We start from the raw sequence: 13,450 nt of genomic DNA on the forward strand, positions 1-13,450 counted from the left end.
AGCTTTCCTTTTACAGACTATCAGCATTGTGGGGTTTATTCCTCATAAATGACTTATTATAATATGTATGTCTACCTTTCATAACATCCCCCTATGTGCTTTGATTACAATACATTATTTTGTGGCTATGCTGTATGGGACACTTGTGTTTATATGGGGGTTACACATCTGTACTACACGGACACCTCACATTTGGACCTGCTACACTACCCTGGTTAACAGATATATATATATCTATCTATATATATATATATATATATATATATATATATATATATATATATATATATATATATATATATTATTCACTACCTACTGATAACAAAATATATTTTCGTGCTTTTTAACAGATAAAAATGAATGGATTGAATGGGGACACTGAGCTATTTCACTTTATACTGCTTTGGCCATATATTTGCATTTAGCTCATTGGGATGTGTAAGCAAGGCTGAGCATAGCATGTGCCAAATAAAATCGCAACAAACAGAACCAAAATAAAATCTTCAACAATTTTTGGGATACCAAAGGTTCATAAGAACTTGAATAACCCCCTGCTGAGGCCTATAGTAGATGGAAGTAATTCTGTTACATATGCTGCAGCAAAAGTAGACGACAATATCCTTAAGACATTTGTTGAAATGGAAAAGCATATTTGTAAAGATTCGTGGAATTATTTGCAGAATGTCGTGCATTAAAGTTTGATCAAAACTGGAATTTCTTAATCGATGTAAAGGATCTTTACACCTGTATCCCTCATAGTATAGGTATTGAATGGGTCACTATCCTTTTAAAGAGGAAAAGTGCTAGTGAAAATGAAATTTACCTGGTTTCTGAATTGCTTGAAATAATATTAACAAACAATTTCATACTATATGGGGATGAATATTTTTTACAAAAGAATGGTGTGGCCATGGGTTCCCCCTGTGGTAGTAGTTTCGCTAACTTAGTAATGGCACAGTGGGGGTATGAATTTGTGTTTCAGAATAATGCTTTATTGAATAGGATCCAATACTTTACCCATTATTTGGACTATGTATTTATTATTATCAATGGTGATGAAACATTAGCTGGTGAGTTAGTTACTTATTTCAACAATAATACTACATCCTTCTTGGTCTTTGCTTATGTTTTGAAAGGAATAGAATTCCATACTTGGACATTGACCTAAGGAAAGATGTTGCCCTTGGGAAATATGTAGCAAAGATTTATAGAAACAGTACATATTCGAATAGTTTGTTACACTTTTCCAGTTCGCACCCTTTTCACCAAACATGATCTGTTATAAAGGGACAATTTGTAAGAACAGCTTGAATGATATCTTCAGATTAGGATTTCATTGAAGAAATGGTAACTTTGAAAAACACATTTTTAAGACTGGGTTATCCTATAAGTTTGTTGGAAACTTTGATTGACGATGTTTCCCAAAAAGATATGGTGGCCAGTACAAACCAATTTTAGCTATTGACATGGAACAAAATGTGGGTAGTGACTGCTTGGTGCAATGAGTTAATCTAGATGATCGAACTACTGCCACAACTGTCATTACTTACAATATTAGCTTTATTACACCATATTCTATGAATGCTGCCCAGTTAAAACAAATTTTGGTTAAGAATTGGAGACTACTTTTGGATGACCCAACTATTAGAAATAAAGTGGATGACCATCTTAGGTTGGTCTTTAGAAGGGGCTACAATTTGAAACGTTTGTTTGAAGTTAAGTGGAACCAATGGGTAAAATATCCAGGAATGTTTAAATGTGAAGCATGCAGTTACTATAAAACAACAAAACGAACTACTAAAAAGAAAAACGTGATGGCAAACGGCAGACAATATGAAAAACAAAAGGCACTCCTTCAAAAAAATCTCCAATTTTAAGCATGTAGTTACTGTAAACATATGGATATAGAAAGAGTTTTTTGTATTAATAATGCACAATATAATATGATAGACAAATTCAATTGCAACTCTAAAATGGTGGTATATTTGGCCAAGTGCCAGTGTTGCACTGTGTTCTATATAGGAAAAATGGAAAGAAAGCTAAAAGAGTGAGTGTATGAACATTTATATAGCATTATGAGAAATAAAGTCAACAATGCCCTAGCCAAGCATGTTTTTGATAATCCTACACACTATTTTAGGTTTAGGGTAATTGATCAGATTATTTGTAACCCAAGGGGGGGACCCCATGGTCTAAAATTAGAAAGACTTGAATTGCTTTGGCAATTATGACTTAATGCTCATGGATTGCCTGGCCTGAATGATATGTGTTCAGTAACATGCTTGTTGAAATTAAAAAGTCTTGATCGTTAGATTTTTAACGCTTTTTTATAATGTAAACACGATTTTTTATAAATGTATGTTATTTTTCATTTGGTTTTGTTTGCAACAAAAATGTTAGAGTTGTAAGATTTTTTTATATTTAATGTACAATAGAATGTGATTGATCTTTAGTATACCAATTTTTTGGTTTATCACATGACAGTAGTCATGTGATGGTTAGGAGGGATATTTAAATGGGAGTGTTTGTCTTACTTTTTTATCTGAAAAAAGTCTGGGTAGCATCTCAGACAAAAAGCGCTTCATTAATAAATTGTTTGCTAGCATAAACTGTTGTTTTGTCATTTGTTTTGTTTTTTTAACTTTATTACGGACAGAAAAAAAAAGAATACATACGTGTTTTATTTTTATTTATTGTAGGGGTTTGCACATTGCTTTCTGAATCATTATCTGAGTATTGCTCTTAAAAACTTAGAAAGTTGATAGAATAAATAGGTTTTGCATTAGCTTAATGTTTTGGTCCCATGGAGTCAGGAAGGTACACATTTTAGGAGGAACACACCAAAATATATGAGTCAAATATCTGTACACATTTCAAAAATAGTTGAGAGGTATGCTCCACGGACACTAACAAGTGTCCACAGACACTTTCGCTGCTTTTGTATTGCCATACAGCAACTCTGGAGTGCAGGGAATGTGTATATTGTAAGATCACTGCTCTCGCACAAACCTCCTGCACTCGTACACAGACCCATGCCCGTGTAGGAATACAGCAGCGTGCTTTCATACATATGCAAGGCACGCTGCTGCTCTATATGGACACAAACCACTCCATGTGGGAATAACGCTATTCCAACATGGGGCTTTGTGATTCCTGGGGTATGTTTATATCTTGGGAAGTCTCATGGTGAATATTTATTAGTTTTTTGGGACTAAGAGATCTTATGGGGAGTTGGACCAATTACCAGAAGCAATCACACATGCAATTGATGGTCAAGTTCACCACTATTGGAGAGGTGAAAACAATGATGTCATTATACATTATTAACTCATCTGCCAACCAAGCACTAAATGCTACTGACACCCCATTAGAGATGTGGCCTGTGAAGTTCCTGGTTTTAGTCAGAGTTTGCAGAAGTGGCAGTTTCCTTCCCAGCCTCCCCTTAAAATTTGACAGCTGATCACTGGCTGCCTCAACCTATCTACCCCTAGTCAACACTACCAGCAGTTCTAGTCTATGCCCAAATTCAGATAACTAGTGATGCAGATCCTGTCCCCATTTCTGTCTCATTGGGCCTGCCCTATACAACATAATTTTGGACACGACAGACATTAATTTTAAAAATGAGAAGGCAGACCAAACATGATCTTGTTTATTTTCTTGAATTCTATGTAATCAAATGAATAAAGCATCTTCTGACTGCAGTTTCAAATAAAGGCATGTTATAAAGGGTTAAAGCTCATTTCTGGATTACTTTAGCAAAGACATTCAAAACCCAAACATGAAGCATGATGCTATTTAGGAATTCATACCTGAATCAGATGTGAACAGCAAACTGAAATTTGATAGATATAGCTCTAAGACAGCTACAAATATACTTATTAAAATGATTGTATATGTTTTCACACTACATGATTTCAAATGTTAATTGAGGTAACAAAATACTGACAAGGATGACTGGTACAGTTTGGCTACTGCATTGCAGCCTTTATAACCTTATAAAGAAAAAGTCTTCGGTTATTTGCTAATTTCAATCTAAAAAATGTTAGCAAAGCTTGACACACACACAGCTTTTTGTTTGCATTTTATCCTTAAAATATTTTCCATTTTACTTTAGGCATATATGACAACAGTGAAAAGTTAAAAGGTACAAAAATGCTTACAGCTACACTATCTTTTAAAACAACTCAGCAAATCTGATGATTCCCCACTTAACATGTAGAAGAGGGATCACAAACTCATGATACTCAGACTTCAAGCAGCCTTCAAACTAGCGTAATTATAGATGAGGGAAGTGACTACACTGCATTTTTAGACAGGATTGCCAGCTGTCCGGTTTTCTGACAAATTGTCCGGTTACAAATTTCATTCAAAACCAGACATGTGAAGTCAGGGTTTTTTGCCACTGCCACAATTTGTTTTTAGTATACAGCAGGGTGCAGACTGCAGTATAATTTAGCTTGCATACATTTTTATATCCAAGACATAAAAAAGAACAGCCCTATATTGAAACATAATGCCAGGTCAAAGGTGAACACTGAGCTGAATTTATTTAACTATCTAGGTAGTAAGTTGTAGTTTTTAACTTGATAGTCTTGGTCGGTCCCTGTCACTAACAGTTATCGACCCCAGCAACTCGTGTTTTTGGAAGTTTTCTCATATCATAGAATACAAGGGATTTGGACAGTACACCTAATGCCACCCCTCCATTTTTTTTTTTCTGGACTATCGTGGGTCACAGTCTATTTATCCACCTAACAAATAGATGAAAGTGCTATCTGAAAAGCATACATTTTCCGTCCACAGCAGAAACCAAATAAAGGTAATGCATATAACATGTTATCCATTTGACTGCCAATGAATTCAATCATGAAAAATAGAGTGAATTGAACTTTTGAACCTACAAGCCCAAATCTCAAGACTGCTACCTGTACTAAACTTTTGCCCTGAACTTTTTTCTTTTTTGCAGAAATGATAATTAAAAATGGGTTAGAGAAGCTTAAAGTTTTTTTTTGAAATGCTTATATTTACTAAAATATATGCCTAATGCCTTGCATGCCCTGCTGCTCACATAATTTAATACAGTTGTGCCATCTATTTTGATGCCAACGTACAAAATTTTGTCCGATCGTTTTAATGACACTTCCGTAGTCAAAAGAAAAAAAGGAAGAAAAACAATGCATAGAATTTCATTTATGATATAAATAACTACACTGACTAATATAACAATTTTAATGTTTAACAAAACCTTTAATGAAATACTACACATTCCCCTGCGACGGTTAGGGAAAAAAAGTTGGGACTTTGATGAGTGCCTTCTGTACTGCTTAACACAGCGCACATCTCAGAAGCAAATAGAAAGCAACACAAGAAAAAATACACAATTCTGCAAAAATTACAAAAAAACATAACTTGTCAGCCTGGTTTGCAATCCAGTATGCAGCAATGCATGGACCAATGTAAATCAATTAGCGCTTGTCCATTATAGATATTAGATATTGTTGCTGTCGGACCTAGAAACCACTGTCTGTACTGGATGTGTAGTACATAAATACTCCGGAAACCTATGTGTGTACCACATAAATCATTCCTCCTTATTGTACCTAACATTTTCAGAAAGTTGTAGTACATTCGTCCCCAGATCCAAAGATAGATTAGTACAATAAGTGTTAGTAGTCTGATAGGTGGATAATATTTATTTGAGGATTGACGGCTGTAACGTGAGGTGTCATAGCATAATTAAAAAACATCCTTAAATGTTGTTTGTCTTTCGGCTTTTTCCCGGTTAGGGGTCCCCACAGCAGAACTCCAGTCCGCTAATGATTTGCAGTAGATTTTCACGAACGCCGAGGTGCCAGCTCGACGTTCAACCTTCAATGAAGGCACACCCATTTACGCATGTCTTTCGAACACCCCCCAACCACTGGTAGGACATGCAGACTCCACACAGAAGGCACTCCCCGCACTCCAGCCAAGAATCGAACAATAGAACCTCTTCCTGTGAGGCAACAACGCTACCGCTGCACCACCGTGGTTTGTTATTACATCAATAACCTAAATTTGAGTGAATGACCGACACTATCATACCATAAGTGTTATTGTAGTCTGGAAAACACTGTACAAACTCCAGTATTCTGTTTCAAAAAGGAAACAAACTATCGGAGTTTGTAAATCGGCTGATTTACTATGCTTTTTTACAGAAAAGCATAGTAAATCAGCCAAAAGCAGGCAGCAGGAACAGAAAAAAGAGGGCTTTCCTTGCTGGGTGATGTCGCCGTAACGTCACTAAATGGGTGAAATATGGGCGGGAGAAGGGGTAGGATGGGTGGGGTTACTGGTGACATGAGGGGTGTGGCTTTACTCCGGTTTTAGCCACCATGAAAGGTGGCAACCCTATTTCTAGATGCACTGCCTGCATTTCTGTTTGTCTTGGAGATTGTTGTACTTGCCTGAGTTTACTAGTCCTCGTACAAAACCAGTGATTGTTTGAGGTTGAGCCCCATTGTAGACTGCTATGACTTTTGAAACCATTCCTGCTGAATGTTTTGCTAGAGTGCAGCTGTTGTGGATATGAGCTGGGCTATACGGTGTAGAAACCAGAGTAATGAGGATCAGCTGACTAACATATCAGTAAGCCTATATTCTGTTCTTGGTTAACACACTTAGCTGAGCCATCATTTACAGTGAGAGTCAGAACACCTTTCACAAGTGATATTAAAAGTATGTTTTCTTAATGACACAAGAAAGCACAGGCAGTAGTATGCTCACTTCCACCTCAACTTACTCAAGATCACCCTGTGCTTCCACAGTCTTGTTAGCAGTTGCAATATGTTCGAATAGAGGTTCTGAAAGCAATAACAGCACTCTCTTACAGCCCAAGGTGATCAGTCTTTAAGGCTAACCATAGACTTGTTGCTCACACATCACATTCATGGTTAGTTATATTTTTAAAGGAATTGTAAGTTGATGGGAGGTAAAGATTTTTTTTTCTTTTGGAAAATAATATTTTCAGATCTGGAAGTTATAAACATGTCAGAGTTTCAGGTTATCTAGAGATTTGCTGACACACATTTCATAAATGTAGTTTGGGGCAAACTAAGTTGTCCTGGTTGCATGAGCAGGGGTAAAGGGGTGGGGGGTGGGTATAGAATTTAGGAATTAATGGGAATCTTTGCAGGTAGGTTGGACAGTGGGATTGTAGTGGTGAAAGGGTTAAAGAGAAAGGGAGAGGCTAAAGGAAGTGATGTAGGGGAAGGAGGGACATATGACAGGATTAAGTGCTAGGGATTGAGGGAAGTAGGTACATTTTGGCTTGAGTTGGTGGTGAAGTAACAGCTAGCTCATGTTCAGATGACCTGTAGGTATTGTGGATGCAGGTAGGCCTTGGATGGTGGGGAGAGAGGGGTGCTAGGCTAAATGAGTTAGTTCCCTCCTCTGTCTTTTTTGTGTTTCCTCTTTAGTGTAGTTAATTTAATGTGGGGGATGGAGTTGGGGAGTTCAGGTTGGTGACAGGAATTGCTAGTATGGAAGTTGTTGAAAGAGTTACTGAGAGGAGAGTGTGTGTGGGTGAATGATTGGTGGGTAGTCTCTGTATGAGTGTGGTGCCTGGTTTACCAGGGTACTGGTTTGATTCTCCAGGGGTCCGGTAGGCATGGGGTTGCTGAGGTTGCTTCCTGGTGTCCGTTGGTGTCTCCGGTTGTTTCGCGGTTGCTGAGGTGCTTGCTGGTAGTCCAGTGGTGTCTCTGGTTGATTTTTTGGATGGTCGCTGTCCACGTATTTGTTAGGGGCATGAGGTTGCTGAGGTTGTTTGCTGTCATCCGGTGTTGCCAAGGTTGCTTGCTGTCATCCGGTGGTGTCTCCGGGGGATTCATTGGGTCCATCGCTGTCTCAGTTCTTGGTAGGGCCATGCAGTTGGGTGACAGCCATGTGGTTCGGCCTGGTAGTTCATATAAAAACAAATGTACATCCTGGTGGTCGTGGGAGGCTGTGGAAGTTACTCATGGTAATCTGGACTCTGTAGCATTGGGGGTAGTGGGTGGAGGATCCCCTCATGCTCCCTGGTGGATTTTTGAGCTTCTGTGGTCATTCTCTGGTCTCTGGGGTTGGTATGGTAGTTTTTGTGCATGCGCACTGATGGTAGAGGCCATTAGGGTAAGGGATAATGGCTCCACTGACTTGTCTTATTGGTGGTAGTGGTTTAAGGATTCTTTAGCTTCTCCCTGGTGGGTTTATGTGGTTTTGTTGCCGTTTTTACAGCCATTTGGTCCGGGCTCCAGTTTGTACATGTGCAGTGGAGGTAACAGCCATTAGCTCTAGTGTGGACAAGGGTTTTGCTGTCCAATGTGAAGAAGTAAGGGATTCCAGGCTTGTTGGTGGTTGGATGGTGCTGGTTTAATTGAGGTAGGTAGAATACAGGTACAAAGATTTTTGTTTTCTTTTCTCTCTTTCCAGGTGGTTATCTGTAAGGGCTTGGTAACTGAAGGGAAGTGTGTGGCTGAATGTGTGTGGCTGAAGTGTGTTGCTGAAGGGTGAAGTGTGTTTCAGGGAGCTGCATATTTTAATCCATGGGTGAATGCATAAGTGCAATAGTTAGTGGTCAGAGTGAAAGCTTTGCAGGTAGTTCTGCAAGGGGTTGTTCTCGGCTGCAGGCTACAGGTAAGTAGGGGAGTTGGTAGAGAGAGGTGGAGCATAGGGCAAGGCAACATAATAGAGGTTGGTGGGAGTAGGGCAGTCTGGTTCGTGGATCAGTGTTAACATTATGTGTTTCTTTCTTACAGATGGCTAATTTACTGGAACTACATCAGCGATGGCAAACTATTATGGCCCAGGCAGAAGAGTTGTTCCAGGAAATGGTGACATCCGAGGTGGTAATGGAACCAGAACAGGCTCCGGGTTGGAAGAGGAAACGCTCCACAATGAGAACCCCAGTTCAGGAGTAAAGACAACAGACAGCAAAGCAGGTGGTTGCAGTGGACACACCAGCTCCCAGTACATCTCAAGATGAAGGTGCAGGTAATGGTTTTACTTCAGCAGTACTGTCTGAGGATCTTGGGTTTGAGGATTGGTGGGATAGGAATGAATAGGACCTGTTAGTTGGGTATCTCGGGGGAGATTTGCAAGTGATAGAGGGTGCTCAGAGGCAGCTGGCACAGGGTGCCAGGTACAAAGTCAGTCCAAAAGAAAGAGCCAGCACAACGTGGTTGAGAAACAATATTTTAATCAATAAAATGACAAAAAATAGACTGGTTTTGGCAATAATAACAATGCCTTCCTCAGTGTGGCTGCCAGGTACCCTGTTGGAGATGCAGCTGAGGTGGGTGTAGGTTCCAGGGCAGTTTGGTTTTGGACTCGGCGGTAGGCTCTGACTTTGGGCTGTGGCCAGGGGACTGGTTAGCCACCCAATCTTTGGGAAAGGGGGCAGGAGCAGTTTTCCTGACTCCGCATATTCCTGGGTCGGTCAAAGAAAAAATTTGAAAAGGAGAGTATGTGGATTTGTTTGAGCTGAACAATGTGGAAGGGGTCCAATGGCTAGTGGAGGCGGAGTCATCTAATAGCAAGGACTTGGCAGCTTTAGTGGCATTGGGAAGGAAGAAGGTAGGTAAGCTTCACCCTAGGACGTGGGATAATTGGGTGGTTGGCTTTATTTACTTTATGGTGGTGCAGCTGGAGAAGGATGGGCCATTGGCCTTGCCTCTTCTAGGATATCTCCTTACCATTTGTGAGGCGTAACAGTTAAGGCTGCATAATGCATGGCTTTGGTAAGATCAGCATTTCCACAAACTGAAGGCTGTGAACCAGTCACTACGTTGGGAGGTGCGTCATCTGGATATCTGGCTAGCTACGATGATGGATAGTTATGATGGCTTTAACAGAAGGGTGAGTGGGGAGAAGCAGCGGGTGTATGTTGGTCTTTTAATAGTGGTTCTTGTTCATGGGTGGGGTGCAAATTTGCACACATTTGCTCAAGATGTGGAGGGAGTCATTTGGCCATTTGCTGTGGTCAGCAAAACCTTTCCATGTGGAACTCCAATGTTATGGCTTGTGAGGGTGGATTTGGTGGGCAAAGCTTCACCTCACAGGGGTTTCAACCAGTTTGGGGTAGGGGTAATTTTCATGTGTCCCGGGGACTTGGGTTCTTTAGAGGCAATAGAGGAAGAAGCGCCATTCCACATTAAGGTGGAGGTCCTGTGGGGTATGCTTTGCTGGTTTCCTGGTCTTGCCATCAAAAATGAGGTACTACAAGGATTTCAGGGGAGGTTTCCTATAAAGTCCACCGTGGGAGGGGGTAGGGGGAGTTGCAAGAACCTGAGATCAGTTCAAGGTAAAGAGGATATACTGGAGGTTTTAGTGGAGAAGGTGTGTCATGCAGGGCATTTACTGGGTCCTTTTGACAGTCCACCTTTCAGTAGTTACAAGGTGTCGCCCTTGGGGTTAGTGCCGAAGAAACGGGCCGGGGAATTCAGATTGATACATCACTTGTCACATCCGGAATGGAATTCAGTGAATGATTTTATTGCAGATGAGGAGGTTAGGGTGCATTATGCTTCCTTGGATGATGCAGTAAAAGTGATTAGTAAATTTCAGGAGCCATGGCTGGTTAAGGTTGACAATGAGTCGGCTTTTTGCTTGTTGCCTATTAGGAGTAAGGATTAGCCATTACTGGGGATGCAGGTAGGCGATAAGTACTACTTTGATAAAGCTATGCCTATGGGTTGTTCAGTAGCATGTGCGACTTTTGAGAAGTTCACTACGGTATTGCATTGGATTTGGCAGCAGAGAGTGGGAACTCAAAAGGCAGTGCATTATTTAGATGATTTTCTGTTGGTGGGCGAAGGAAGGATAGGAGCACAGGAGGGGTTGTAGGAGTTTATGAGAATGTGTGAGGAGTTAGGGGTACCATTGGCTCAGCATAAGATGGAAGGTCCGGTGAGAGTCTTAGAATTTCTGGGACTAACGGTTGATGTGGAGCAGGGACTGTTTTTCATACCCAAGGATAAGATAGAGGCTTAGGTCAGCTATACGTTTCATGCTGGGCAAGGATAAGATTTGGATTTGTTCAGTCATGGAGTTGTTGTGGCTTTTGAATTTTGCTTGCTGAGCTGTGCACCCAGGGAAAGCCTTTTGTAGTTCGGTTGCTTATATGTTGAAAGGGGGTTGGAGTAAACACCACTGGCTTAGTGTGACCCAAATGGTGCAGAAGAACCTGGTGCTGTGGGATGGTTTTGTGCAACAATGTAATGGGATCTCTTTCTGGCAGTCAGACTGGGTGAGGCAGAAGGAACTTCAGTTGTTTACGGATGCAGCTGGGGTGCTGGTATGGGGGCCTATCTGGACTGGAAAGAGGTATGGAGGCGTGACGTGACTTTTCTAGAGTTGATGCCTATTTGGGCAGCTTCTGTTGTGTGGAAGGAGCATTTGAGGGACAAACTTGTAGTTTTTCACTTGGACAATATGGCTGTAGTGAGGGTATTACAAAAGAAGATGGCTAACTTGGGTTTGTTGTTGTTGGTATTACATAAATTGGTTTTGCAGAGCCTCTTAATATTTTTTCCTTTACAGGAGTGCATGTGCCTGGTGTAAAGAATGAGATTGCTGATAGCTTGTCCCAATTTCAGTTTTGCAGGTTTTGAGGGTTGGCTTCACGGGCGGAGGAAGTGCCAGAAACCCTGTCAGAGGAGGTGTGGAATCTTGGGTCGAAGTAGCCAGGTGGTTGGTAAGGCATTCCTGGGCCCCTTCTATGAGGAAGGCGTACGGTAGAGCTCTTTCTGATTTTAACCAAACTACTCATCTTACAACCCACCAAACATACTCAAAACAACTCTTACTTTAATATCACAGCAAAAGACAACACCACTATCCATCCTACAGAACACACCAAATTGCTAGGAGTGGAAATAGACAATAAGCTAAACTTTGACATTCACATATCCATGACCATAAAAAAGTCCACAAAAAGCTAGGAGCATTATATAGAAATAAGCTACATCTCATCAAAGCAGAAAAGATTTCAGTAGCAAATTCTCACTTTATCTCCACCCTACTTTATGTCTCTCCAATATATACCAACCTAAGGCAATGCAATCTAAATAAGCTCGAGACCTGCTACAAAAAAATCGCCAAATTCACCACAGGGGCATCCTACCATACTCACCACTGTCTCTTACTTGTGGAACTGGGCTGGCTTGAACTCCCTCACCTCCTTCAATGATATCAACTCGCACTAGCCCACAAACTAGTAAACCATCCACTAAAAGTCCCATCCCTCCAGTTACTAGAGCCAAAAACTCTGCTGGAGAAGCACTATTCTTCTGCGCTATAGCGAAATTATGGAACTCCCTCCCACCCACACTTACCTCTATACCATCTTGCACCCACTTTAAATCTTTACTAAAAGCACACCTAAAAACATGCTGGCTATGCCCTTGCAACTCCCCCTCTAAGAGCACCCACTCCGTCCACCCACTACCTCTCTTTCCACCCCACTAACTACCTTGATTACAGCAGCTCAGATGCTCATAAGCCTAGCTACTTATTATACAGTAGGAACTTCTTATTGTAACAATTGTTAATGTCTGTTATGTACCTCACAATGACAAAGATTCTAGTTGTATTCTGATGTATTATGTTCTACATCTGTGACTATATTTTAAATCTTTAACTGCTATATTTTCCAACTGTAATTATGTCTGTAACATTTTAAGTGTGGAGCTTTTCTCCCCAGGCCACCGCTGAAAATGGACCTATGTCCAGTCGGACTCTCCCGGTCACCAAATGTAAATAAATAAATAAATAAATAAATAAAATAATTAATCAGTTTGTTTTGCAGTTGCCAGAAGAGGAGAGGGTATGATCAGAGGAATTACTATTGCGATATGTAGCTTGTGCTTGGGGGATAGACAAGGCTTTGCAGACAGTCAAGGTGGATTTGGCTGCTATTAGCATTTTCCCTAAGATAGCAGGGTTGCAAGATTTCACCAAGTCTTGGACATTAGGGTGACTGTTGAGGGGCTGGGGGAGAGTGGTGATGGAATGTAGGGACATTCAATGGCCGCTTACGAGGGTTATATTGAAAGTTTTGTTGAGAGGGTTAGGTTTGTTACAAGGGGGTTCTTTGGATTACTTCATGTGGGGCACATTGTATACATGGTTATATTTTGGTGCCATCCGTGTTTCGGAGTTGTTAGGTTCATTATGTTGGAAGGATGTTATCATAGGTGAGGGAGAGGTTACTATTGCATTAAGGAAGAGTAAGACAGATCAATTGGGTAGGGGTTGCTTGGTGGTGATTAAACATGACAGAAATCCTAGCCTTTGCCCAGTAACATGGGCTAAAGAATTCATGATGAGGCAGAAGGGGAGTGTAGATGAGTTAATTTTTTGTTCAATAGATGGGAAGGTGGTGTCAAGTAGTAGATTCATAGGTTTGGTGAGTACGGTTTTACATTGCATG

This window comes from Protopterus annectens, chromosome 1.part2, assembly GCF_019279795.1.
Source record: "Protopterus annectens isolate FY-2018-M chromosome 1.part2, PAN1.0, whole genome shotgun sequence".
Taxonomy (NCBI): domain Eukaryota; kingdom Metazoa; phylum Chordata; order Ceratodontiformes; family Protopteridae; genus Protopterus; species Protopterus annectens.